The sequence below is a fragment of the Capricornis sumatraensis genome, chromosome 12 (genome assembly GCF_032405125.1).
Source record: "Capricornis sumatraensis isolate serow.1 chromosome 12, serow.2, whole genome shotgun sequence".
Lineage (NCBI taxonomy): Eukaryota > Metazoa > Chordata > Mammalia > Artiodactyla > Bovidae > Capricornis > Capricornis sumatraensis.
This window is the reverse complement of record NC_091080.1, coordinates 44,442,294-44,470,225: the sequence shown is the minus strand read 5'-3', so window position 1 is coordinate 44,470,225 and position 27,932 is coordinate 44,442,294.

Below are 27,932 nucleotides of genomic sequence, written 5' to 3'. Positions count from 1 at the left end.
AAGATCCCCTGCAGAAGGGAATGGCAACTCAACCCAGCATTCTTGCCTGGAGAATCCCACGGACAGAGGAGCCTGGCAGGGTACAGTCCATGGAGTTGCAAAGAGTCAGAAATGACTCAGCAACTAACACTTAACTAAACATCAAGAAACCAAAAATTGCAATCCCAAGATCCCACATCTAGGAATGATTTAAATTCAGTCTACTTTGGAGCCCGCCCAAAGACAAATTTCCCTACAAAAGCATGTTTAAGGCCTATGCACTCAGTTGTATTTAACTTTTTGCAATGCTGTGAACTGTAGTCCTCCAGGCTCCTCTGTCCATGGAATTCTCCAGGCAAGAATACTGGAGTGGGTTGCCATTTCCTTCTCCAGAGGATCTTCCTGACCCAGGGGTTGAACCCAGGTCTCCTGTATTGACAGGAGGATTCTTTACCAGCTAAGCCACTGGGGAAGCCCCTGAGAGATAAATTATCCTTTTCACAATCTTACTAAGAAGTATAGACAGTGTATAGATTCAATTGCAATATAATTCATATTGAAGGAGATGTGTGCCTTGTTCTGTGTCAAACTCTGGGCCTGGAAAGTAGAGTATTTCTTATACTCCAGGATCCTAATGAGCTGACAGCAGCAACCACAGAATCTCACCTGACAAGTCGCACAGAAACCACTTCTAGTTATTATCTGATAATAACAGTAATCCTGCATTGAACACCTACCATAAATCAGTTGGTTTTCCTACGTTATCTTATTTAATCTTCCCAATTCTGTCAGTTTAGTATTATCATCCTCCCTTTACAGGGAAAGACGTGGTGTCCTAAACTAGGTCCTGGTAAAGCTGGTTTTCAGATCCATTTTTGGGGGGGAGGTTGTTTCATTTTGTTTCAGTTTTGAGGCTTATATTTCTTCCATTACAACACACAACACCTCTGGAACATCAATCTACTTTCGTGTGCTTAATCTCATTTCCCTAGATACGCAGTGAGCTGAAGTTCACACCCATAGTCCAAAGAAACGCATTTTCTCTGGAAGGGCTTTTATCAGTGGATGTCGTGGGCACCAAGGCTGACTCATCTAAACTATATTTGGTAGATCCTTTAAGTTGCTCACATCACGACACAGAGAGGCTATATGCTCTGCAAATGAAGGGCTCTCCAACTGAAGAATTTTACAATCCATCGATAATAATCTCTGCAGAATCACGTAACAACTTCTTCTGACTTTTCCATCAGAAATGCCCCTCCATCAACATTCTGTGCCACCAATCCAGGAACAGATATAATATTCCCAGAATACACTTTAAGGATAAACTGCAAAATCAGAGAGTTGGTTGAGAACTGTGTGTGTGGTGGGGGGTGTGGGTGTGGGCATGTCACAATTTTGTTTTTTTTTTTTCCAGTGTTTTGGGGTTTTTTTAGAAATCTTTGAGTATGCTTCTTTGAAAAGACCTCTGGGTTGTCCATGCCAAGACATCAGTATTTCTAACTTGAACCAAAGTTAACTATTGACCTACATGCTGTCTCTGGAAGACCCAGGCACTGAATCACCACCAGTTATCTGCTTTCAGCATCTTTCCTCCTGCCCATATCAGCTCAACACTTCCCAGATATTCCTATATTCATACAACTTTCCATTTTCTATGACGTCATCATTTGGTCACCAACTTTTCAATCTTTACAGTTCATCGAAGTGTTGGAGAAGCACTTCATCATAGAAGGACTTTCATTTCTTCCTGCTTAAAATGTAACTCTTGCTTTACTTTGCATTTTTATTTGACAAACTCTTTTATTTTTAAAACATCAGTCTTTGAAATGACTCTGACAGTGTCCTGCTCTCTCCCATCCTAATGTGTGTATTCCAGAGGCAGATACTCTGTGCTAAAGACAGCAACAGCTGTCCGGTAGCAGCAGCCACTGTATAGACACAGCGTCCATGCAGTGCGTGCCACCCCTGTTCCAGACGTGAGAGCTTCTCTGGTCTGGAAAGAGTCATCTGACACTAATTTTGAAGTCCTTCAACAGTACAGATGTGTATTCCCTTCAAGGTTCCCCAGCCCGTTATAAAAATGTTCAACTCAGTGATTCTCCAGGCAGGTCCTCTACTCAGCACAGCCTTAGTTCTACGAGGGTGGTTATCTTATCTAAGAATTACACTTAAGTTAGGCTGAGATGATCGTTCTTAAACAAGCTCTGTTAGCTAATACTTCATATATTATGGCATTCAGGCAGTAACTCGCCATTTCCCTAGGATGTGTTCTGAAGTATTTTTCTTGTGGGTTTCTTTCTATTTAAGGAGGATTCGAGCATCCTTTCCTTATGAATCCTACAGATAATAGTTGGTTAATATTTTGAAATAATGTGTTCCCATAAAGGGACATAAAGTGTTAATAATAGAAAACTGAAGAATATATATGTGTACACACACACACACACACACACACACACACACGGAATATGGAAAGAACAGACAAGAGCAAAACTCAAAAGCTACAGATTTCAAGTAGGTAACAACTGAAACTTGTAGATACCATATAAAGTAAGTTTTGTTGGAAATTTTCCTCCCACATTTGTAAATATTTGTTATAATGTTATTTAAGGAAAACTTGAGTTGCAGAAAGCATGTTACACTGCATTTCAAATTTTAATATTTAGTTGCTGAAATAGTAGAGCCTTAGGGGTAACAGACAGCAGGGGGAATTGGTGCCATTCTCAGGACAATAATACAATTTCTAGCAGAATTCACCTAAGCCCATGGGGATGGGGAGGGAGACCTCCAGTCTGTGTTCTCATTTTAATCACCTCCCTACCCCCACTGCCCGCCCCCCCCCCGCCCCCTCCCCCCCCCCCCCCGAGGCTCCTGGCCACAGGATGCTCTCAGGACAGCACAGCAAAGGCTCAGAAAGCTGTTTTCCAAGAATGGACTTAGGCACAAAATTCTGGGAACAAATCACCACCAGACTTAGTTTATTGTTCCACTTTCAGGTATATGATCTTAGAATTTCAGCCTACATCACAGTTGACATGCGTTCAGGCAAAATTCACAAGACAATCGTTAGTCTGCCACGAAAGGTTTTCTTCAGACCCTCCTAAAGTCTCCCAGCCAACCTCTTCAAAGCCAGCCTGGGTCATTCTCATCCTACAAAGCAGCTGAACCTGCAGCATCTTTATACCTGCCTCCCCCAACCTCGAATTCCTCAAGCCTCCTCCCTTTTAAAAATCAAACTTCCCCTTTCACCCAGTTGTATTCTCCTTAGTGGGCACACTGAGACACATGCCTGAATCGTTAGTAGCCTGTTCAGCACTCCTCTAAACTCTGTTTAATCCACTAAGGCTTGATGAGGTGATTCAGAGAAAGTGCATAAACAGTGCCACAACCAGACATGAAGGGTTGGTATCACCTGGACGTATCAGATGTGAAGGGTTGGTATCACCTGGACCTATTACCTTCTGAGATTACACAGATTTATTTTCCTCCCCATTTGATTTCTTTGTTCTGTCTGTAATGTTACAGTGATACCAAACCTACACTCCGGATGAAGTTTGATTTTCACATTTTATGAATTTCACCAAAGCTAAATACATCTAATATCCTCCCCTAATTTTTGTATATTGGAATTAATTTGAAAAAAGGGAAATGATTAAAAACAGTGAGTGTTACATGCTCAGTTATGTCTGACCCTTTGCTACCCCATGGACTGTAGCCCACCAGGCTCCTCTGTCCATGAGATTCTCCAGGCAAGAACAGTGGAGTGGGTTGTCATTTCCTTCTCCGGGGGATCTTCCCAACCCAGGGATCAAACCCAGGTCTCCTGCATTGCAGGCAGATTCTTTACCACTGAGCCACCTGGGGAAGAGTTAAAATCAATACACTAATATCCAGAGATAACAATTAAATTCTTCATAATACTTTCACTATTTTCTCTATATACTTATTTATACCCAAATTAGCATATGGGCACTTGGTGATGTGCTTGTTAACTAATAAGTTAATAATTTTTACAACTAATGAAATGAACAACTGTGCATGATAAAACATTAAAAACAAAATGACAAAAAATGTTATTCTTAAGAGTTGCATAATAATTTTTGGATGTACTATGAATTCTTTGTCCATTCCTTTGAAAACTATTCTATGATTACAAATTGTTGAACTATTATATTGCCATTTTTGCACTTGGATCCAGATCAGATCTCTGATCATGACCTTGGATTCTGAAATGTGGAACTGTGGGCTTTAAATTAAAAACATTTAAAAGCTTTTGAAACACCAAAGCCAGTGTTTTTCCTCCAATGAGTTTCTCTAGAGAGGTTTTATCAGACTTACCAGTCACAGTAACTCTACACCTTCTGACACAAATTAGTCGTATCTTAATTGTTTCTTATTCTACAGTTAATAGTTCATGAATGTAACTTGTGTTCTATTTATTACAAATCTATTGCACATTTTATTTGATTTTATATTGATTTGCAATTTGTTTGAAATTAGTTAACTGACCTTAGCTGATTTTTATTAGTGCTTTAATGTAGGTATTTGTTTGTTTACCAAACCTTATTATATATTACAACAATTAATACTTTATCTGGCATTTATAAAGCAAATTGTTTTCTTACTCTAACAGTTTCAGTCTTTTGACTTTAGTGTGTTAAATATATTTTATTGATATTTTCCTCTGTGCCTTCAATTCTTTTCAAAATATTGATAATTTAGTGTTTTACTTTTTGTTTTGGTATATGATGTGAGATGAAAACAAAAATTGAGTTTTTCCATTCCCAGTACCATTAATCAAACCATCCATTCTCCTCTGGAGTGTTTGTGTATTTTCCTGGTCACATACAGACAGAAGAGAGGGGCTTCCTTTCCACCTGTTGGAGCCAGCAATAGGGCCATGATGCTTAAATCTAAGCATTAGTTTATCCCTGAATGGGCTCAACTTCCCACATTATTCTTCTTCTTTATTCTCCCCATTCATTCTATTTTTTCTAAATGATATTTCTTCACTTTTATTAAGTCCGTCCCCTTAGCATCCTCACAAAACTTATTTCCTTTATCCTATGGCTAATAATTTGGAGAAGGCAATGGCACCCCACTCCAGTACTCTTGCCTATAAAATCCCATGGATGGAGGAGCCTGGTAGGCTGCAGTCCATGGGGTCACTAAGAGTTGGGCACGACTGAGCGACTTCACTTTCACTTTTCACTTTCATGCATTGGAGAAGGAAATGGCAACCCATTCCAGTGTTCTTGCCTGGAGAATCCCAGAGACAGTGGGCCCCCATTTATGGGGTTGCACAAAGTCGGACACGACTGAAGCAACTTAGCAGCAGTAGCAGCAGCATGGCTAATAATTATACTAATACTCTGAATTTAAGTTAATTCGGGAAAAAGTGAGATCTTTAACACGGTTCCTTTACTTATTCAAGATCATGGCACATTTCTCTATTCCTTAAAATTCACTTTTAAGTTTCTTTGTAAGTTTCCTGGTTTCTTTGTCTTGTATCTTTAACACAATTCTCTTTAGGGTGATTCTTAATAGCACTTTTGGATTTTATTTTTCTGATTGTTCTAGTTTTTATTTGCTATCATAATCTTCTCCCATCTCTATACCAGCAAACTTACAGAGGCTACATAAGAACACTTTTAGTTGTATCCTGGCATTTGCTCACTTTACTGAATACTCATATTTAATTTTAGGTTTTTATTCAATTGATTCTCTTGCACTTATTAAGCATGCAATTATGTGAGTTCAAGTAATGGCAAGATTGTCTGCTTTGCAAGAGTTATATCTCCTTTTTCTATTTCATGCCTAATCTGTTGCATTGACCAAAATGTTCAGAACAATGATATTAGTTGTGATAGTTTTATAAAAATTTACATCAATAGAAATTTTGACTGTATCTCTTTGTTATATGTGCTTTGCTGTTTTATACCACAGTAATACAAAGGATCATGAGAGACTACTATGAACAATAAAATAAAACAACTAGATAACCTAGAAGAATGGTTAAATGCCTAGAAACCTACAACCTACCAAGAATGAATCATGAAGAAATAGAAAGTCTGAATAGACCAATAATAAGTAAGAAGACTGAATCAATAATCAAAAACTTCCCAACAAAGAGAAAGCCCAGAACCAGATGGTTTCACTGGTAAATTCTGACGAACATTAAAATAGAATTAATGTCAACCCTTCTCAAATTCTTCCAAATAATTGAAGAGACAGAAATTCCTTTTCTGAAGATGGGATTATCCAGCTGCCAAAGTCAGATAAGAACACTAGGAAAAAATAAAATCATAAATCTATACCCTTGATGAATGCAGGTATAAAAGTATTCAATAAAATATTAAGAAACTGCATTCAACAGCACATTAAAAGGATTATACACCAAGATCAAGTGAGATTTATCTCTGGAATGCAAGGATGATCCATATACACAAATCAATCAGTGTGATACACTACATTAATTTAATAAGATAAAAATAATAAGATTATCTCAATAGATGCAGAAAAAGCATTTGGCACAAACAAACATCCTTTCATGGTAAAAAAAAAAAAAAAGCACTCAAAAATCTGGTACAGAAAAAATATACCTCAACATGATAAATATCAAACACGACAAACCCATAGCCAACATCATATTCAATGGTATATAGGTCATACTCAATGTTTTCTCTAAGATCAGAAACAAGACAAGTGGCCCACTGTTACCACTTGTATTAAACACAGTTCTTAAAGTTCTAGCCACAGCAATTAGGCAAGAAAAGAAACAAAAGGCATCCAAACTGGTAAGGAAAAAGTAAAATTATTTTTGTCCACAAATGATTTGATGATATATATAGAAAATCCCCACAAAAACAAAAAACTGTTACAGATAATCAATGAATTTAGTGAAGCTGCAGGATACAACATACAGAAATCAGTTACATTTATTATATGTTAAAAATCAATTATCTGAAAAAGAAATAAAGAACACAAGCTCATTCACAATAGTATCAAAAACAATAAACACTTAGGAATAAATTTAACCAAAAAGGTAAAGATCTTTACACTAAAACTATAAAACTTTGACGAAAGAAATTAAAGAAAATACAAATGGAAGGAAATCTCATGTTCATGGATTAGCTGAACTAACATTTTTAAAACGTCCATATTACCCAAGGCCATCAATAAATTCAGTGTAATCTCTGTCAAAATTCCAAGGGTGTTTCTTGGAATAGAAAAAATTGAAAAAAAAAAAAGTCCTAAAGTTTGCATGCAGCAATGAAACTCCTGAATGACCAAAACAATCCTGAGAGAGAAGACAAAGCTGCTAGCATCACACTTTCTGATTTCAAACTATACTACAAAGCTACAGTAATCAAAACAGTATTTTATTACTTTTAGTCACTGATTTATAATTTATTGATTGATTTTATATTTTGGTATGAAACTTCAAGCACATTTTAATTTGACTTACAGTTTTAATCAACATAAAAGGATTCTTATTTTGCTACTTACTGAACTGTTTGAATTATTAAACCTATTTTTAATATCCCTCTTCTTTATTTGTTCTCATTTAATACTGTATGAAATATCATATGAAAGATCTTCTTGACTTTCATTTTACCACTGACTTTGACAAAGCTGCTAATAACCTGAAATCGATGACACCTGAAGAGTGGGGCTTGGGCACAAGGGTGGGTGGATCCTGTGTTACCCTTTCATATAGGTATTACTCTGATTTTTTTTAATCATTAAAGTAATTAAATTAAATAGGGAAAAGGAATTAACAAAGTCACAATGAGACTTTGCCACCTGCATTGGACTTCGACTATGTCACTTTCTAGTGTTTTCCCAAAACCAGAAAAACTTTACCTTCAGACTCATATCTGTAGGATCTATCATTGATGCCTAGCATCTCAGAGATGTTAAATAAATGCTTTGAATTAAATACATAAATCAACTAATATGGAATGAACCTTCTTTTTACAGAAAGTAAGAGAGTATAAATCATAGAACAATAAAGAAGTATTAACAATACAGTGACTGCTTATCCAGGCAAAAAAGTTCACCCTGAAGCTAGATCTTGTTTAAAATCCACCTTACTACTTTGTGGAAGATTTCTAAACTTCTAACATTTGAATTTTCTCAAGCTTAAATGGTGATCATAACAGTTCACTCACACAGTCGCTATGAAGCTGAATAGAAATTACCCATATCACAGTTTGCAGATACAGTAGATATCAGTTTCCCTTTGCAGACCAGTGATAAATGGTATAGCAGCTTTAGTGGAAAAAAAGTGCCTGGATTTATATATCCTGATGAATTGATTTATGGAAAGGAATGAGAGAATAAACTGCAAATACACTGCAAAATCAATGCTAAAACTTTAAAGCGAATATGTCAGGCCAATGCACAGAGACAGCATATAAATACTTCCACTAATTCTTCAGAAACTCTGGTTCCAGATGCAACAATATCTCAGACTTTAACAGGAGAGTTTCATACCTGAAAATCTTTTTCTATGTTTGTACCAAAGCCAGGGCTTCCTTCAGATGACCTTGGACCTTCAGAATTAGCCTGAATCAAAGACAGAATTAAAGAAGAAACAAAAGAACCAGAACTGAAACTCAGATATTTTAAAAACCAAGACTTGTTTTTACAAAGTTGAGTTTCCCAGTTTCATAGGTTTGACTCTGTGCATTGCACCTCCAGGTTAGCTTCTCTGGTGCCAGAGCTATTTCAGGATTCAAAGAGAGTCCTAGGCATGATACATACTTCTATTGGGATTAAAAAAAAAATCAACATTCCTTAAAGATATCTCTTGTCAATTACAACTCAAGTGTTGATTACAAAGGGCAACAATTTCCCATTCAAGACTGCCCAACTCTGGTCTAGTTTAACATATTCATCTAATCTAAGTTAACTTCACAAAGGTCTTTAGCACCACAAGAGGGCATCCCCTCCTCCAAACCCTACCCCCAAACTCTGAAAGGCACATATATGATTTGGACAATACACAAAGGAACAAGAGGGGATTCAGAAACAAATGGCTGTTGTGATGGGAGCTCTGAGGTCCCTGATCCTGGCTGAGAGTCCAGGAAGAAGGCATCAACTAGCGGACACCAACAAGAGAGCATTGTGTCCGCAGAAGACGGCACTTTGTGTACAAGGGGGAAATCAAACACATTGTAGGCATTGCTCCGATTTCCCATAACACAAATGTTATAAAACAGGGAACAGCTGAATGAGATGGCAGTTGATACAGCAGACAAGTGCAGAGCATGAAGTCTAGTTACAGTCAACAGTTAATCAAATTCAATGCACAGTTTTTATCATCCTTGGCCTTTGACTCTCCGACACTGACATTCCCCACACTCTATTTAGGGAGTTTTGACTTGGCTGGAATCTCTGAATTGTAATCACATTTAGCTGAAAACAGCAGGGAGTGGGGGCAGTTTAATCATTTTTAGTGAAGATGGGGAAGGAAAGCATCAGAAAACCCTCTTGTTTTCCCAGTGTGGTTTAATTAGCATCTTTCTGAGTCACTTCTTAGCTGTGACAAAAACCTGAGCTTTGTGGCTGGAGGAAGGGGTGTTTTCATAGGTGTGTGGGTGGGGAAGGGGCCGGAGCAGAGACGGGGTGGGGAGAAAGCAGAAAGTGGAGGTAGGAAGAGGCCCCGTTTGCCTGTTGCTTTCTTGACCTACATAGATTTCCCTTTTGGGGACTGAATGAGGACACACAACTACCTGCTCTGAAAGTTGCACAAAAGAGCATCTGTTCTATTCTAAAGGTGAGAAAAATCTTTGTGCAGGAATAAATATAGCAGCAGTATGAATGTCTATATTTAATCACATCCGAGTGAAAAGGAGCTTTTCAAAGCCAACGAGAATATTTTCTATGTGTGACCTTCACGTGCCTAAAAATAATTTCACTATCATGCACACATTTCATGTCTTCTTTGAAGCAGGGAGGAGAAAATTTTCTTTTTTTCCCAAATCTGTATCATGACTAATTTGGAGATAACACAAGCCCCCAAAATCTCCAAAATAAAAGTAAATCTCCCAAAAACACAAAGGAAATATTTTTTACTAGCTGTTTAATTGTTTCCGCTATATCCCAAAGAAGTGGTGACTTGATTGAGAATTTAATGATATGAACAGTTCTGTTCATGGGTGGCCAAAAATAAATGCTTTAAACTGGTCAGGTTGGTCACCTGGACATGAAAATTGCAATTCCCCTGCCAGATGGTTGTAGGAGGAAACTTTGCCAGAATCTCTACCATAGAGGGAGGTGGTTCCAGTCTTTCAGCAGCCCCCACCTGCTCTTACATCCCTGGGTGAGTTCAAGTATGGCCATCCAGCAGCCTCAAAACTGCAGGGACCCCAAAGCTTGCTCCCCTCCCCACAAATAAAAACAAAACAAAGCAAACCAAAAAAGCTGAGTGCCTTGAAGATCTTCAGATCATTTCATGTGTAATCATATGAATCATTTATAGGTATTTTCAGAGTCATATAATTTCCTATTATTTCCCTAGTGTTGGTACTTCTATTTCTCTCAACAAGTATTCACTGAGTATTGGGGTAGCGAGATGTCCTTCCAGACTCCTGGGAGACTGCAGGGGACAAAAGTCAGAACACCCCTGCCCATTGGAGCTTCTAGTAGGGAGAGAGGCAGATGATACCAGTACACGTAGGAACATTACATGGAAGAATGTTAGCTGGAGGTGAGTGATAACAATTCGGGGTAAAGGGGAGAGATTGTGGGGTGGAAAGGCTGATATCCTATGTGGGAAGGTCAAAGAGGCCACTCAGAAAAGGGGATGAGAAGTGAGGGTCTAAAGGAAGTGGGGGCAGGAGCCATGGTGATGCTGGGGGAAGAATATCTGTGGCTGCCCAAGCCTGCAGTGAAGCAGGGGAGGGGGAGCATAGATGCGGGACTCAGGACCGCCAGCGGGGAGGGGCAGTCAGGCCCAGGCCACAAAGGCCTTGACCCCTGCACTGAGGGACATGCAGTGCCACTGGAAGCGTTTAGCAGAGCAGTGGCAGAACTCTCTCCATCTCATTAGGACTGTTCTGGCCATTATGAGGTCTTAACAAGCATCCAGGTAAGAGATGAGGAAGTCATAGAGGTGATGAGAACTGGTCAGGGTTTTGGGGAGGTTGGGGGTATATATTTGAAAGAAGAGTCCAAGGGATTTGCTGGTGAGTCGGAGATGGCATGAGAGGAAAAGAGGCCTAGAGGCCACGGTTGCCATGCAGAAGAATAAGAAAGATGGTGGGAGGAACAGAAATGCAGGAGAGGTGCTGAGAAGGCAGCAGAGGTAAGACACAGATGGGGCTGGAGGGAGGAGTCTGAACTGAAAACATGCGCTCGTGAATGACTAGCTCATAGGAAAGGGTGATGGCCTTGGGATAAAACGCAGTCAGTCACCCAGGGAGTAAGTGCAGACCACACGGAGAAGAGGGAGGCTTTGGACAGGATGTGCTGCCATGCTGGGATTCGAGATATGGAGGGGGCAGCAGAGGAGCCTGAGAAGAGCCCTCATGAGGAAGAATAGACAGGAGTCGGGGTTCTGGGGGACAGCTGGGCAAATTGCTAAAGGAAAAGCAAGGGTTTCTCAACCAGATGTTATTGATAGAATGAATAAAGGCAACAACAGGCCATTAGACTGGGTAACATAAACCAAAGTAGTTAAAGGATTTTCCTGGTGGCTCAGACAGTAAAGAATCCACCTGCAATGGGGAAGACCTAGGTTTAATCCCTGGGTTGGGAAGATCCCCTGGAGAAAGGAATGGCTACCCACTCCAGTATTCTGTCCTGGAGAATTCCATGGACAGGGGAGCCCGGCAGGCTACAGTCCATAGGGTCACAAAGAGTCGGACACAACTGAGAGACTTTAACTTTCACTTTTCTTTCATTAAAGTAAAAGTCTATGAACATTTCTACTCCCTGTCTATATGAAAAAGTACACATGTCAGTGGATCATAAGTTAAGCAAGTGGACAGAACCTAGCAGCTCTGACCCAGTGCCAGGTCAACATCCCTGAGGGGCCCCAAGGTGCAGGCAGCAATGAAACCCCAGCCACAGGCCACTCTTAAGGGTCAGGATAGACACTGGAAATGTCAAGTGACTATATTCTTTGCAGTGAAGGTACAGTCTGAGGGCCACTTCACAAGGTCATTCCTTTTTCCTCAGGAGCCTCTTAGCATCCTTCAGGTGGGAAAGCCTTCCAGGGACAAAGGCTGAGTTTCCCACAATGACCTCCAGCCTCAACACAGAATGAGACCCTGAGCCCCAGAAAAATGGCACTTGCATGATATACCTCCAGAAAGGAAGTGACGGCAGTCCCCATCTGCATGAAGCTCACTGCGGGGGGAGGGGGGAGGGGTGCGAGGGGACAGCGGGGCAAACACACAAAGAGGGGAGACCTCGGCTTTGCTGTGCAATGCAAGCACAGTTCTGTGCAGAGTCAGCAAGTTCTGACTCCATTCACATGGTGTGCATTCAGATTTGCAACACAAAACAGGAGAAAAGGCTGGAAAATGAGCCACTGCAGAGCTACTCCACCAGTCCTGGCTCAGAACAATGCCTTCTGCTTCCCCAGGTCTGGGTGACACATCCTAACAGGGGCCCTACAGGGCTGCTGCACTCTTCAGGGAAAAACAAAGATGGGTTTAGAAATACACATTCCTCTAAATGTATGGCAACTACCATCATGTCATAATTTAATACAAAAGAAGCCCCGGCAGCATTTTCTGCTGACTCCACTGAACTGAAATCTGTCTTCCACACAACCTCAGTTTCCAACCTGCCTGGGAGCAGAACCAATAAAACACACATGGCAGCCAGACTCCCGCCTCCATCACACAGGTAGCCGAGATCAACAGTCATGTGAGTTCAGACTTAGCAGGAACTGATACAGGTGCTTGTTCTATTCTCAAGCCTGAAGCACCTGGCTTTCCAATGCTTTCCTGAAGGAGCCCATGCTGGTTGTCAGACCACAGGGTCTCCTGTCCCTTCAGAAGGACCACAACTAATTTAATGCTCTTTTAATGCCAGGCAACCTTAACCCAGGGCTTCCCTGATGGCTCAGTGGTAAAGAATCCACCTGCCAATGCAGGAGATGTGGGGTCCATCCTGGGTGGGGAAGATCCCCTGGATAAGGAAATAGCAACCCACTCCAGGATTCCTGCCAGGAAAATCCTATGGACAGAGGAGCCTGGAAGGCTACAGTTCATAGAGTTGCAAAGAGTTGAATACAACTTAGCGACTAAACAACAACAAATCTTTAACACAGGAACCAGCCAACATGGTGCAGCCAAAACGTCTTCAGAGGAGTTTCATCTGGGAAAGAACTGCTTTGGGCCTTTGTGTTCCTCTTAAAATGACCCACATCTCTGCCCTCCTGTGGGCTCCAGCTGTTTTTTTCTTGAGCTCAACCATATAAGCCACTGAATCAAAACTAACTCTAAGAGGCTTAGAGCCCTCCTTCAGGGGCCGGTCTGAGATGATGAGAACTACTCTGGGACGATGATGCTGGAAGGCCAGGAAACAGTGTGTGTCTGCTCCTTAGAGAAGTCCCTCCTGATGAGTCTGCATGCAGAGACCCCTATTTAGAATCACCTGAAACTGAACCTAAAATGATTGAAAATCATCTAATCTAGCAATGCTTATTGCAACTTTCAGGATGACTGCTTTTTTAAAAAGATTTTTTTGATGTGGACCATTTTTAGTCTTTATTGAATGCATCACAATATTGCTTCTGTTTCATGATTTGGTGTTTTGTCCCTGAGGCACGTGAGATCTTAGTTCACTGACCAGGGATCAAACCCACACCCTGCATTGCAAGGCAAATTCCTAACCACTGGACTGCCAGGTAAGTTCCAGGATAACTGCTTTAAATGAAAAAATTAGAGCTTAATTTTTACTAAATATCTCAGGATCTCTAGCCGTGTGTGTGTGTGTGTGTGTGTGTGTGTGTGAATGTGTTCAGAGTTTAATTGGGAAAAGAAGGGTTAGGGTACCTTTTATTTTACTTTAAACCAATAATACCCTAGCTGTACATTGAGAAAACATTATTCACTCCTGAAGAGTTTTGACATATGAATTCCTTTGTTGAGCAAGTCCATGCATGTAGGCTACACATATATTGTAGGATATTTGCTGCAGAGCTAAAGCTCCCAATTCTTGTTCAGAAATTGCACTGTGTCAGTGGTGCCCACAGACTCATGGCTCCAATCTCTGCCCCCATCCCCAGGCTGCATCCCTGGGAGTCTCTACCTCTTCACATAAGAAAACTTGCCATCAGATTGAGAGGCCATCTGGGTAATCTGGGATGATCTCATGCTGAGTCCCTTTATTGCATCTGTGAAGACTCATTTTCCAAGCAAGGTCACATTCGCAGCTTCCAAGGGCTAAAATGTGGACCATTCCACAGACTGCAGGGGGATAGGCTTTTGGCAGATGGAGATAAACAAGGACAGTTTAGCACAGCTGTGCAATGATGCACAGCACTGCCCTGCATGCAAAGAAATTGTGACATTCTCATTTCCTAAAACTAAACAGAACTTTCCCATGAGTTTCAACATGTGCCAGTGGAGATATGAGGAGAGGAACTTTAACACAGAAATCCAAGGAGAAGAGGCAAGGAGAAAGGTATCTAACATCCTTGCCTTCCCGCAATTGTCTCCCTCAACACACTCAATGACAGAGGGAGGGCTAAGGCCTCCACTCCTCCTTTATTCTGGAACAAACTTTCTCTCTGTCATATTGTCCTCTCTGCCAGGTGATAACTACTCTAACCTAAGAATCAAGTATTTTAGAACAAACTTAATCAAAGTGGGAAAAAATGCACACCTGAAATTATAAATCACCACTGAAGAAAATTGAATGAGAGACAAATAAATGGAATATGCATAGGTTAGGATATTTAATATTGGGAAAATGGATATATTTTCCCTCAAAATTTATCTACTAATTCAACATATTTAATTTCAAAATCCCAGGAACCTATTTTTTTTTTAATGTTAACAGCTCAGTTCAGTTGCTCAGTCATGTCCTACTCTTTGCGACCCCATGAATCGCAGCATACCAGGCCTTCCTGTCCCTCACCAAATCCCAGAGTTCACTCAGACTCATGTCCATTGAGTCGGTAATGCCATCCAGCCATTTCATCCTCTGCCGCCCCCTTCTCCTCCTGCCCCCAATCCCTCCCAGCATCAGAGTCTTTTCCAATGAGTCAACTCTTCGCATGAGGTGGCCAAAGTATTGGAGTTTCAGCTTCAGCATCAGTCCTTCCAATGAACACCCAGGACTGATCTCCTTTAGGATGGACTGGTTGGATCTCCTTGCGATCCAAGGGACTCTCAAGAGTCTTCTCCAACACCACAGTCCAAAAGCATCAATTCTTTGGCGCTCAGCCTTCTTCACAGTCCAACTCTCACATCCATACATGACCACTGGAAAAACCACAGCCTTGACTAGACGGACCTTTGTTGGCAAGGTAATATCTCTGCTTTACTAAAATTCATATGGAAGTGCTATAGAACCAGGAGAGCCCAAAACAGTCTTGAAAAAGAAAAACAATGTTGGAGAACACACCATTCCTGGTTCCCAAACTACAGCATTTAGGATAGTGTGAGGTTGGCAAAATGACAGACATATAGTACAGTGACTATAATTCAAAGTCCAGCAATAATCCTTTCCATTTATGATTAATTGATTTTCAAAAGGATGCCAAGACAATTAAATAGGGAAAGATTAGTCTTTCTGATAAGTGGTGCTGGGGCAACTAGATCCCCAGCATGCAAAATAACCAAGTTGGACTTCATCACAACACAAACAAGAATTGACTCAAAATGAACCATAGACTCAAAGGGAAAATACTGGGGTCCAGCCCCGGTGGATCCAGGGTGATTCGAAGGTGGGGGGATGGAGTCGGCGTCTTTGGAAAAATACATATTTAATCACAGATATAGAGAGATTAGAAATGGATAGTGTAGTAGGAATATTAGTGGAGAAAAAGAGGCTGAATAACTTGGATTATGTGGAATAGCATCCATGCCCCAGATGGGAATTCAGCCAGGAAAACGGGAAAGAAGCGACATGGGGGAATCAGTCTTTCCGGAAACTGATCTGATTTCTTTATTTTTGGGTTTGCTTATATACCTTTTGTTACACATAAGGATGAATACAGAGTCGCGTGAGGGTCAGCAGTCCTAACCTTTATCAAAATCAGGTGCTTCACATAAATGTATAAAAAAAGGTCTTAGGGATATTACATCATCTTCTGGCCATGAGTGAGACCTGCTGACATTTTATGATCCTTTCTTTCTGATAACCAAAAAACTTATTTTTTCCAAGTGTTTTTTCTTAAACCAGGCACCACCCTCCAAATAAAGTTGCATTCCTATAGGGTGAGGGTGTAGTGAGTTACAATCAAGAAAGGAATTTATTTAACCCAAGGTTATCATGATTAGTCTTAAAGGTTAATACTTATTTCTCCTATATGTTAGTTATATTCATTAGAAGGGTAGGGAACATGGAGATTTAGCAGCAAACATCAGCCCAACAACTGAAAATTCTTTCACCAATGCTCCCTTTAAGATCTATTTAGTCTTAAGATATGATAAAGTTACATTTTTACATAGCAAGGACACAGTGATTTATAACAAAGTACAGTGATCTATTACAAAAGAGAAAATCCATTAACTCAAAAAGTTTAGTATTGCTAACATCAAAAACTACTATATTTCCTTTGCTATATTCCAAATACATTGATTAATATATTCCTAAGTGCCTAAGGATATGGAGGCCTGGCGGCAATCATTGACTCAACAAGAAGAAAAAGCCCTATGCTAATTAAGACTCTCAAAATACTCCAAAACTCTGTGCTGTTTATGGTTGAGAGGTAGTAAACAATCATGTGGCAGGAGTATGGATAATCCTGTCACACAAGCTAGTCTGTCAGCAGAGAGGTTTGACCTGAGACATCCTTGTCCCACCCAGAGCAGGGAATTAGCAGCAATTATTGACACAACAAATGAAAAACCCTTCACCAATATAATTCCTAACCAACCCATTATACTAATAATTTCTAACTCCACAAAAGAATTCGCCTTTAATAAGTCTAAAACATCTCGTGCCTCTCAGATTGGGAGGCTATAAACAATCACATGTGGCCAGATGAACCTATACAGGTGGGCTAGATAGCCTTCAAAGGAATCCGTAAGCTGAAACACTCTTGTCACGCCCAAGAATTTTTATTGCCTTGGAGCTGCACGTTTACTCCTTCCCCAAGAGAAACGGTTATGGGGGAGAGCCCCCCGTAAAGTCAGAGGTGTAGGTGAGAGCATAAAACAGACTCTGGTTTTGGGGTAGATGCTCGGGAACAGGGGGTTTCCTGAGGCTTGATCACGCCTTTGCGTATGCCAAGCCTCCTTCCTCATGATCTTTGCCATGGGCGGAGTTCCTCACGCTGGCCCCCGGCAGGAAAAGGTCAGGTATAAAATTCTTGGATGAAAACATAATAAGACTTTGTGATCCTGGATTAGGAAATGGCTTCTTGGTTATAACAGCAGAGGCCCATGCAATCAAAAGAAACATAGGTAAATTATCTTTCATCAAAATTAAAAACACTCCTGAGCTATAAAAACTGGGAAAACTTTATGTGTAAAAGACTTATAGCCAAGTCCCTTTTAAATATATACATACATTGTGTGTGTGTATGTGTGTATATACATACATACATATATATATATATAACTTCTATAACTCATTAATAAAAAGATAAATAAACCAATTTTTAGAACAAGCAAAAGTAGAAATAAAACTTTCCTAGTTCACAAATGACATGATTTTCTATTTATGTGTAGGAAATCCCAAAGAATCACTAAAAAACAAACAAACAAACAAAAACCTCCTGGAACTAATAAGCATTTATAGTAAGAAGGTAAGATACAAGGTTAGTATACAAAAGCTGCTTTCTTTTATATATACCAGTACTGAAGAAGTGGAATTTCAGATTAATACCCCAATACCATTTACATTAGCACCAACACATTAAATACTGAAGTATAAATCTAACAAAATATGTGCAAGATTAATGTAAGGAAAAGTACAAAATGCTGATGAAAGGCATCAAAGATCTAAATAAATAGAGACTTCTTATTCATGGATAACAAAACTCAATATTGTTACGCTATCAGTTCTTAACAACTTGATCTATAAATTCAATACAGTCACCACAAAAATCATAATTCTTGAACTATGGTGCTGGAGAAGACTCTTGAGAGACCTTTGGACTGCAAGGAGATCAAACCAGTCAATCTTAAAGGAAATCAACCCTGAATATTCATTGGAAGGACTGATGCTAAAGCTGAAACTGCAATTCTTTGGCCACCTGATGCAAAGAACTGACTCACTGGAAAAGACCCTGATGTTGGGAAAGATTGAAGTCAGGAGAAGAAGGGGAAGACAAAGGATGAGATGGCTGGATGGCATCACCGACTCGATGGACATGAGTTTGAGCAAGCTCTGGGAGTTGGTGATGGACAGGGAAGCCTGGCGTGCTGCAGTCCACAGGGTTGCAAAGAGTCAGATATAACTGAGTGAAGGAACTGACTATCTTGTGAATACTGACAAATGGCTTCAAAGTTGTACGGAGAGACAAAAGACATCCAACACAGCAGCAGAGGAGAAGAATAAAGTCAAAAAAATTGACTTACTTCTAGACTTATTATGAAGCCACTGTAATCAAGATAGTGTGGTACTGAAGAAGAAATAGGCAAGTGGATCATTGGAACTGAATAGAGAGTCCAGAAATAGCTGCACAAATATAAAATCATATTTGTATGACATGTTGGTCACTTAACTTTCATTTGCAAATGTTCAAGAAGCTAATCATGCAGATCAGTGACTCTGTCTTCTAAGAAACCCTGGGGAACCTCAGAAGCACATTCCAAAACTTTGGAGAGATTGCCCTTCCTGAAGGCATCATTTTAATTGTCATTGTTGTTTCTTTGACTAAGTGTATGGCCCATCACTTCATGGGAAATAGATGGGGAAACAGTGGAAACAGTGTCAGACTTTATTTCTGGGGGCTCCAAAATCACTGCAGATGGTGACTGCAGCCATGAAATTAAAAGACGCTTACTCCTTGGAAGGAAAGTTATGACCAATCTAGATAGCATATTCGAAACCAGAGACATTACTTTGCCAACAAAGGTCCGTCTAGTCAAGGCTATGGTTTTTCCAGTAGTCATGTATGGATGTGAGAGTTGGACTGTGAAGAAAGCGGAGTGCTGAAGAATTGATGTTTTTGAACTGTGGTGTTGGAGAAGACTCTTGAGAGTCCCTTGAACTGCAAGGAGATCCAACCAGTCCATTCTGAAGGAGATCAACCCTGGGATTTCTTTGGAAGGAATGATGCTAAAGCTGAAACTCCAGTACTTTGGCCACCTGATGCAAAGAGTTGACTCATTGGAAAAGACTCTGATGCTGGGAGGGATTGGGGGCAGGAGGAGAAGGGGACGACAGAGGATGGCTGGATGGCATCACTGACTCGATGCACATGAGTTTGGGTGAACTCTGGGAGTTGGTGATGGACAGGGAGGCCTGGCGTGCTGTGATTCATGGGGTCACAAAGAGTCAGACATGACTAAGTGACTGAACTGAACTGATGGACCTGACAGGGAGACCATGGGTTGGCATGATAACTTGTTACTCACTCAACAGTCTTAGGTATGAATGAAAGTCTCTGAAGTGCAATTTTGAATTAAAATGTGACTGAAAAAGGGACTTCCTTGTTAGGTTATTGTGAACCTCACATGAGGTGAAACACACAAATGGTTATCAGAACACCTGCCTACTGCATATCATTTCACTAATAAAATTCGGTTCTACAATTATGACCAAAAGAAAAGAAAAGAAAGTATTTGAAAGTCTACCAGTGGGCTTGATAACATTTAGGAGAGATGGACAGGGAAGGGGCTTAGTTAGAGATGACACCAAAGTTTCTGAACCAGAATAAGCAAGATGGTGATGCTGTCATTAAATTTAACTAAGCTCAGTCAGTTTTCTTCATGTTGAATTTAGTCGAATGAGAGTGGAAAATTGAAATAAACTTGGGAAGAAACTACACTTAAAATGTTCTTTGCTTCAAAACAGTAGTAGATTCAATGACTGTTGAATGAATATATAAATTCAGGGCTATCATTAAATACCTCTTGTTGGCTCCTTGTAGATTTTGTCCAAATTCCCACATACAAGCTTAGTCCAAAGATCTGAAGAAGGAGATCTCTTAACCCAAAAGATATAACTCCTCCAAATGTGGTTGTGAAAGAGTCAGGCACTTTGATGATGCTGTTAAAGTGCTGCACTCAATACACCAGCAAATTTGGAAAACTTAGCAGTGGCCACAGGACTGGAAAAGGTCAGTTTTCATTCTAATCCCAAAGAAAGGCAATGCCAAAGAATTCTCAAACTACTGCACAATTGTACTCATCTCACATGCTAGCAAAGTAATGCTCAAAATTCTCCAAGCCAGGCTTCAACAGTACATGAACCATGAGCTTCTGGATGTTCAAGCTGGATTTAGAAAAGGCAGGGGAACCAGAGGTCAAATTGCCAACATCTGTTGGATCATCAAAAAAAAGCAAGAAAAGTTCCAGAAAAACATCTACTTCTGCTTTATGGACTATGCCAAAGTCTCTGACTGTGTGGATCAGAATAAAATGTGGAAAATTCTTAGAGAGAATTTTCCCAGGCGATGAGAATACCAGACCACCTGACCTGCCTCCTGAGAAATCAATATGCAGGCCAAGAAGCAACAGTTAGAACCAGACATGGAACAACAGACTGGTTCCAAATTGGGAAAGGAGTATGTCAAGGTTGTGTACTGTCACCTTGCTTATTTAACTTATATGCAGAGCACATCATGCAAAATGTCAGGCTGGATGAACCACAAGATGGAATCAAGATTTCAAGGAGAAATATCAATAACCTCAGATATGCAGATGACACCACCCTTATGGCAGAAAGCAAAGAAGAACTAAAGAGCCTCTTAATGAAAGTGAAAGAGAGTGAAAAAGTTGGGTTAAAACTCAATATTCAAAAAACTAAGATCATGGCATCTATTCCCATCACTTCATGGCATCTGGTCTCATCACTTCATGGCAAATAGACAGGGAAACAATGGAAACAGTGAGAGACTTTATTTGGGGGGGGGGCTCCAAAATCACTGAAGATGGTGACTACAGACATGAAATTAAAAGACACTTGCTCCTTGGAAGAAAAGCTATGACCAACCTAGACAGCATATTAAAAAACAGAGATACTACTTTGCCAACAAAGGTCCATATAGTCAAAGCTATGGTTTTTCCATAGTAGTCATGTATGGATGTGAGAGTTGGACTATAAAGAAAGCTGAGTGCTGAAGAATTGATGCTTTTGAACTGTGGTGTTGAAGAAGACTCTAGAGAGTCCCTTGGATAGCAAGGAGATCAAACCAGTCAATCCTAAAGGAAATCAGTCCTAAATATTCATTTGAAGGACTGATACTGAAGCGGAAGCTCCAATACTTTGGCCACCTGATGTGAAGAACTGACTCACTGGAAAAGACCCTGATGCTGGGAAAGATTGAGGGCAGGAGGAGAAGGGGATGACAGAGGATGAGATGGTTGGATGGCATCACCAACTCAATGGACATGAGTTTGAGCAAGCTCTAGGAGTTGGTGATGGACAAGGAAGCCTGGCATGCTGCAGTCCATGGGGTCTCAAAGTTAGGCACGATTAAGCAACTGAACTGAACAGGCACTTTATGCTTTCTGATGCTTTTAGAGAATTTGAATGCACACTGGACATGAGATAATACAAAGGTATGATTTTTAATTTTTTTAATGTAAGAAAACACCTATAATTTTTGGTGGAAAATACCTATAATTTTTGGTGGTAGAAACCAAAATATTGTATTTGTTTTTTAAATCATTCAGCAAAAGAGAAAGGAAAAGAACTTATAAACAAAATTGTGTTAATAGTTGAATCTGGGAGATAAGATTACTGTAGCTCTTTCTTTACTTTTCTTTATTTTTTGTTATAGAAAGAAAAGAAATGAGAGATATATATGAAGACATATAGGGACTTCCTTGGTAGTCCAGTAAGACTCTGCCTTCCAATACAGGCAGTGCCAGTTCAATCCCTGGTCAGGGAACTAGGATTCCGCATACCTTGTGGCCAAAAAGCCAAAACATAAAACATAAGCAATAGTATAGCAAGTTCAATAAAGATTTTTAAAAATGATCCACATCAAAAAAATTTTTTTTAAAAAGTATAAAGACCAAAAATCAAGATACACTGAGAGATGGAACAAAACAGCTGAGAAAACTTGAGACTGCTCACTGCTGGAATATTAGCTACATAAATAACAAAACACCATGGTTTGAGCCAATCAGTCCTGGTTCTTGACTGTTTTCATTTGAACAATACAATTTTATGCTATTGTGAACAGAACATTGACTTCATATTTACCATGTGCTATCATGAAGTACTTTTCTCATAGTTTTGAGAGCTGACAATTCTGTGAATCCTTAAGATTAACAGAGCACATTTCCTTCTAAAACCATAGTATTCCTTACATGGCAAATTACTCACCACTTCCAGTTCATTCAAAAGAGTGTTTAAGCATTTTATATATACACAGTACTTTGGCCACCTCATGAGAAGTGTTGACTCATTGGAAAAGACTCTGATGCTGGGAGGGATTGGGGGCAGAAGGAGAAGAGGACGACAGAGGATGAGATGGCTGGATGGCATCACTGATTCGATGGACATGAGTCTGAGTGAACTCTGGGAGTTGGTGATGGACAGGGAGGCCTGGCGTGCTGCAATTCATGGGGTCGCAAAGAGTCGGACACGACTGAGCTACTGAACTGAACTGAATAATGTAGGGTTTTGGAAAAGGTGCAAATAGACAATGTATGGAGGAAAGTGATCAGTTAAGGGAAGTAAAATAAATCTATATTTATGGAAACCTTTTATTTGGTGTGGGTTTCAGCTTAGACACAGTCTCTCACATAAGATAAACCACAATCTATTTTCATAGGCCATAGGATAACCAATACAAAAGAAACATTATTGTTAATCTGAGTAAAGTCATGTTCTGTTTCTCATTCAGTTCAGTCGCTCAGTCATGTCTGACTCTTTGCGACCCCATGAACTGCAGCATGCCAGGCCTCCCTGTCCATCACCAACTCCCAGAGTTCACTCAGACTCATGTCCATCAAATCGGTGATGCCATCCAGCCATCTCATCCTCTGTCATCCCCCTCTCCTCCTGCCCTCAATCCCTCCTAGGATCAGAGGCTTTTCCAATGAGTCAACTCTTCGCATGAGGTGGCCAAAGTATTGCAGTTTCAGCTTTACCATCAGTCCTTCTAAAGAACACCCAGAACTAATCTCCTTTAGAATGGACTGGTTGGATCTCCTTGCAGTCAAAGGGACTCAAGAGTCTTCTCCAACACCACAGTTCAAAAGCATCAATTCTTTGGCACTCCGCTTTCTTCACAGTCCAACTCTCACATCCATACATGACTACTGGAAAAACCATAGCCTTGACTAGACGGACCTTTGTTGGCAAAGTAATGTCTCTGGTTTCAAATATGCTATCTAGGTTGGTCATAACTTTCCTTCCAAGGAGTAAGTGTCTTTTAATTTCATGGCTGCAGTCACCATCTTCAGTGATTTTGGAGCCCAAAAAATTAAAGTCTGATGCTGTTTCCACTGTTTCCCCATCTATTTCCAGGTAGCTGAAGTGATGGGACCAGATGCCATGATCTTAGTTTTCTAAATGTTGAGGTTTAAGCCAACTTTTTCACTCTCCTCTTTCACTTTTATCAAGAGGCTTTTTATCTGAAAGAGATGGGAATACCAGACCACCTGACCTGCCTCTTGAGAAACCTGTATGCAGGTCAGGAGGCAACAGTTAGAACTGGACATGGAACAACAGACTGGTTCCAAATAGGAACAGGAGTACGTCAAGGCTGTATATTGTCACCCTGTTTATTTAACTTATATGCAGAGTACATCATGAGAAACACTGGGCTGGAAGAAGCACAAGCTGGAATCAAGATTGCCGGGAGAAATATCAATAAACTCAGATATGCAGATGACACCACCCTTATTGCAGAAAGTGAAGAGGAACTAAAAAGCCTCATTTCTCATTAGATATTTACAATTTAAAGCTACATAGTCAAAATTGCTAAATATGCTTCTCCACTAAAATTATATTCTAGCATGTTTTACTTCATGTTATTTTTATGTAAACATATGAATGTGCCCATGAAGAATTTGGTTTTTTTCCCCAATATAAATGAAAAGTGCAAGTTTGGTCATAATTTTTCACGAATACAAAAACACTGGATACATGACTCTATTTAGTAGTGAAAACCAGCTACCTATATCAGCAGATTAAGCTTCTATCTAAGATGTTTTGTTTGAATTGTAAATTAAACATTGTAAAATGCAATGAAATGGCACATAGCCTGTTCTTTCAAGTTCACAAAGTTTTAGGTATCCTCACTTAGAATTCTGTCTTAGGCATTTTCATGCACCACTACTTTTTTTACCCACATTTAAGGAACTTCTCTGGTTGTTCTGGCATTTGTTTTTGTAACAGACTATGGACACAACTGAATCCACAGTAAATTAGGGGTAGAACAGCAGTAAAGAATCTGCCTGCAATGCAGGAGACCTGGCTTTGATCCTTGGGTTGGGACGATCCCCTGGAGGAGGAAATAGCAACCCACTCCAGTATTCTTGCCTGGAGAATCCCATGGACAGAGGATTCTGGAGGGCTACAGTCCATGTGGTCACAAAAGAGTCAGACACGATTTAGCCACTAAACAACACGGTAAATCAGAAAGAAATGTAGTTTACTTTGAGGTTGTTTTTAAATTTAAATGAATACATCAGCACAAGAAAATTTAGTTTTGATAAAATAGAACTCCAAAACAACCCACCTCTCAGCTTTTCTGGATGGGGAATTTTAAACTAACTATATGAAAACAGGAGCTATGGTTCAAGCGAGGAGATAATCCCTGTTTGGCCCACGTACTCTGATTTTACCATTTTGTGAGTATAAAAATAATCTAATTAATTTGATTGACTTGAAATATTTGCTTTATTGCAAATCATAAAACCAGATGAAGAGTAAGATGAAACAACACTGGCAGGACCCTGAATACTTCAGATTCCTCAGCAAGGCGGGGAACAAAGGATTTATTTCTCCAACTCAAGGAAGATGAGATTAATTTCCCGGTCTTCCCATTAGTGGCTGTATATCTTTCTCATCCCCTCTCTCTTCTTACGCAACTATTTGAGCTCCTCTATCACTAAACTCGTAATGTATTCCCTGCCCAGCCTTCAAAGCCATGTTCACATTCACAGATAAAAGGCCTGGTGCACCAGCCGGGGTAGGACCGCCACAAGCCACCCTGCAGTGATGACATGAGCGCATGATAAACATCCTGACACAAAAACGCTCTTTTTTAGAAACGGCCACCACTCCATAAGCAGACCTTTGTTGCTCTATCTGTGAGTTAAAGGGTCGGTCCTCCCACTGAAAGGCCCTGGAGTCGACAGACCAACTACTCCAAGTTGCTGACACCACGAGACAGAACAAAGGATCAGTCGAAGTCTTGATCTCCCGGGTCGGCCTGGGCCAAGTTCAGCCCAGCCATCTGTCAAGACCCTGGAATGTGCCGTGAGAAAATACCCACATTCTGCCAAGGGGAGAGCAGAGCTGAGTCACTGATGTGCACGGGACCCTTGTCTGAGGGGCACGGGCAGCCTACATCCAGGCCTGCACTGTATAATGGGTAGATTTTCAGCAAGAGCTTGGAAGACAAATGATGCTTTTATCTGGCTTCTCCCTCTTGCAGTCAGAGTTTACGTTAAACCCACTTAGCTGTCTGGAGTGCAGCCTGCGGATTACCTGTTTGTATGAATCCAGTACATTACTTGGTCATGTGACTGGGAGAGACGGGGGCGGAGGAGATTTTTGTCAAATTGGTTTTGCTTTGAAGGGATCTGCAGCGATTTCTGAAGCCTCACAAAGATGACTGTGCGTTCTGGACTCCACAACAAAAAAGGATTAAAAATGAACAATATACCAAGTAGAGACGGTTGTCTTGTATTTCTGGCAATTTTATTAGTTTAGGCTCACTCAGTTGCAAGCTTAATATCGGCCACTCATAAGGGCAAAGTTGGAAAGGGAATAAAAACCCAGGCCCCATGACAGTCTTCCCAAGCTTGGGAGCTGAGCATCCAGTGGATTTTTGAGATAAGGCCTCATCAGCTAAAGTGAAACAATCATCTTTGAACTAAAACCACAAGGCCCTAAGTCAGGTCGTGAAGACAGCACTGCGAGGACAGGCGTCTCAAATGTTAACAAAGTTGAACTCAAATACCTAAAATGATTAATCAACCAAACTCATGTTGAGGTTAAAGCTTTTTTGTTTCTAAAATGCATTTGATTCCAAGAAGGAATTCTTTTCACAGCCACCCTGAGTGAAGCCCCAGCTTCAGCCTCAGAGGTTTGCTTTCTTTATCTTCATTAATCTTGGCCTCAGCTGAGGATGGGTGGGGGGTTAAGATGAAAATGGAAGGATGTCAGAGAATTTAATTTCCAACCTCAGTACCAATGCCCAATACCAAATTATGTACTAAGTCTTATTAATAAAACTCTCCAGTGTCAAGACTTGAAAGTCTTCTTGGAGACGTGACTGAGCGGCTGAACGGAACTGAATAGAATGTCAAGACCTGATCATCACTACCTTGAGGACCTACCACATAGGCTTTTTTTCCATTTTTTAAGGACCAAATGAGATAAATGCATGTGCAACTGGTTTGGGAAAAGAAAAAAAAACTGAAATATTATGATAAACTCATCCTTAGGTTGATTTCAGAGTGCATATCACTGACGTTGCTATTCAGTCGCTCAGTTGTGCCCGACTCTTTGTGACTCCATGGACTGCAGCACACTGGGCTCCTCTGTCCTTCACTATCTCCCTGAGTTTGCTCAAAGTCATGTCCATGGAGTCAGTGATGCCATCCAACCATCTCATCCTCTGTCACCCCCTTCTCCTACCTTCAATCTTTCCCAGCATCAGGGTCTTTTCCAGCGAGTTGGTTTTTGACATCAGGTGGCCAAAGGATTAGAACTTCAGCTTCATCATCAGTTCTTCCAATGAATATTCAGGGTTGATTTCCTTTAGGATGGACTGGTTTGATCTCCTTGCTGTCCAAGGGACTCTCAAGAGTTTTCCCCAGCACCACAATTCAAAAGCATCAATTCTTTGGCGATCAACCTTCTTCATGGCCCAGCTCTCACATCTGTACATGACTATTGGACACCATAGCTTTGACTATACAGAACTTGGTCAGCAAACTGATGTCTCTGCTTTTTAATACACTGACTAGGTTTGTCCTTCCAAGGAGCAAGCATCTTTTAACTTCACAGCTGAAATCACCATCCATAGTAATTTTGGAGCCCACGAATATAAAGTCAGTCACTGCTTCCACTTTTTCTCCTACTTGCCATGAAGTGATGGGACCAGATGCCATGATCTTAGTTTATAGGAATGTAAATTGAATCTAAAATCTTGTTCTCCATTTAATTTCCAGTTTTCATCTCTTTAACAGACAAAGAAATCACTAGACTATTAACTGTATAATAGAAAAATGAATTCTTCAGGACTTTCTGCCCTGGCTGCCAATCATATGTTATATAAGCTCTCAACCTGAAGCTACTTCTAATTGAAGCCAAAAGTCCAAATTTGGCCAAGACAGGAGGCATTTAAGTAATTCAAGTTTAAAATTCAGGCCTCAATTTCAAATTGACAGAGACTGATAAAGTCAAAATAACAGATGTTTTTGAACTGTGGTGCTGGATAAAACTCTTAA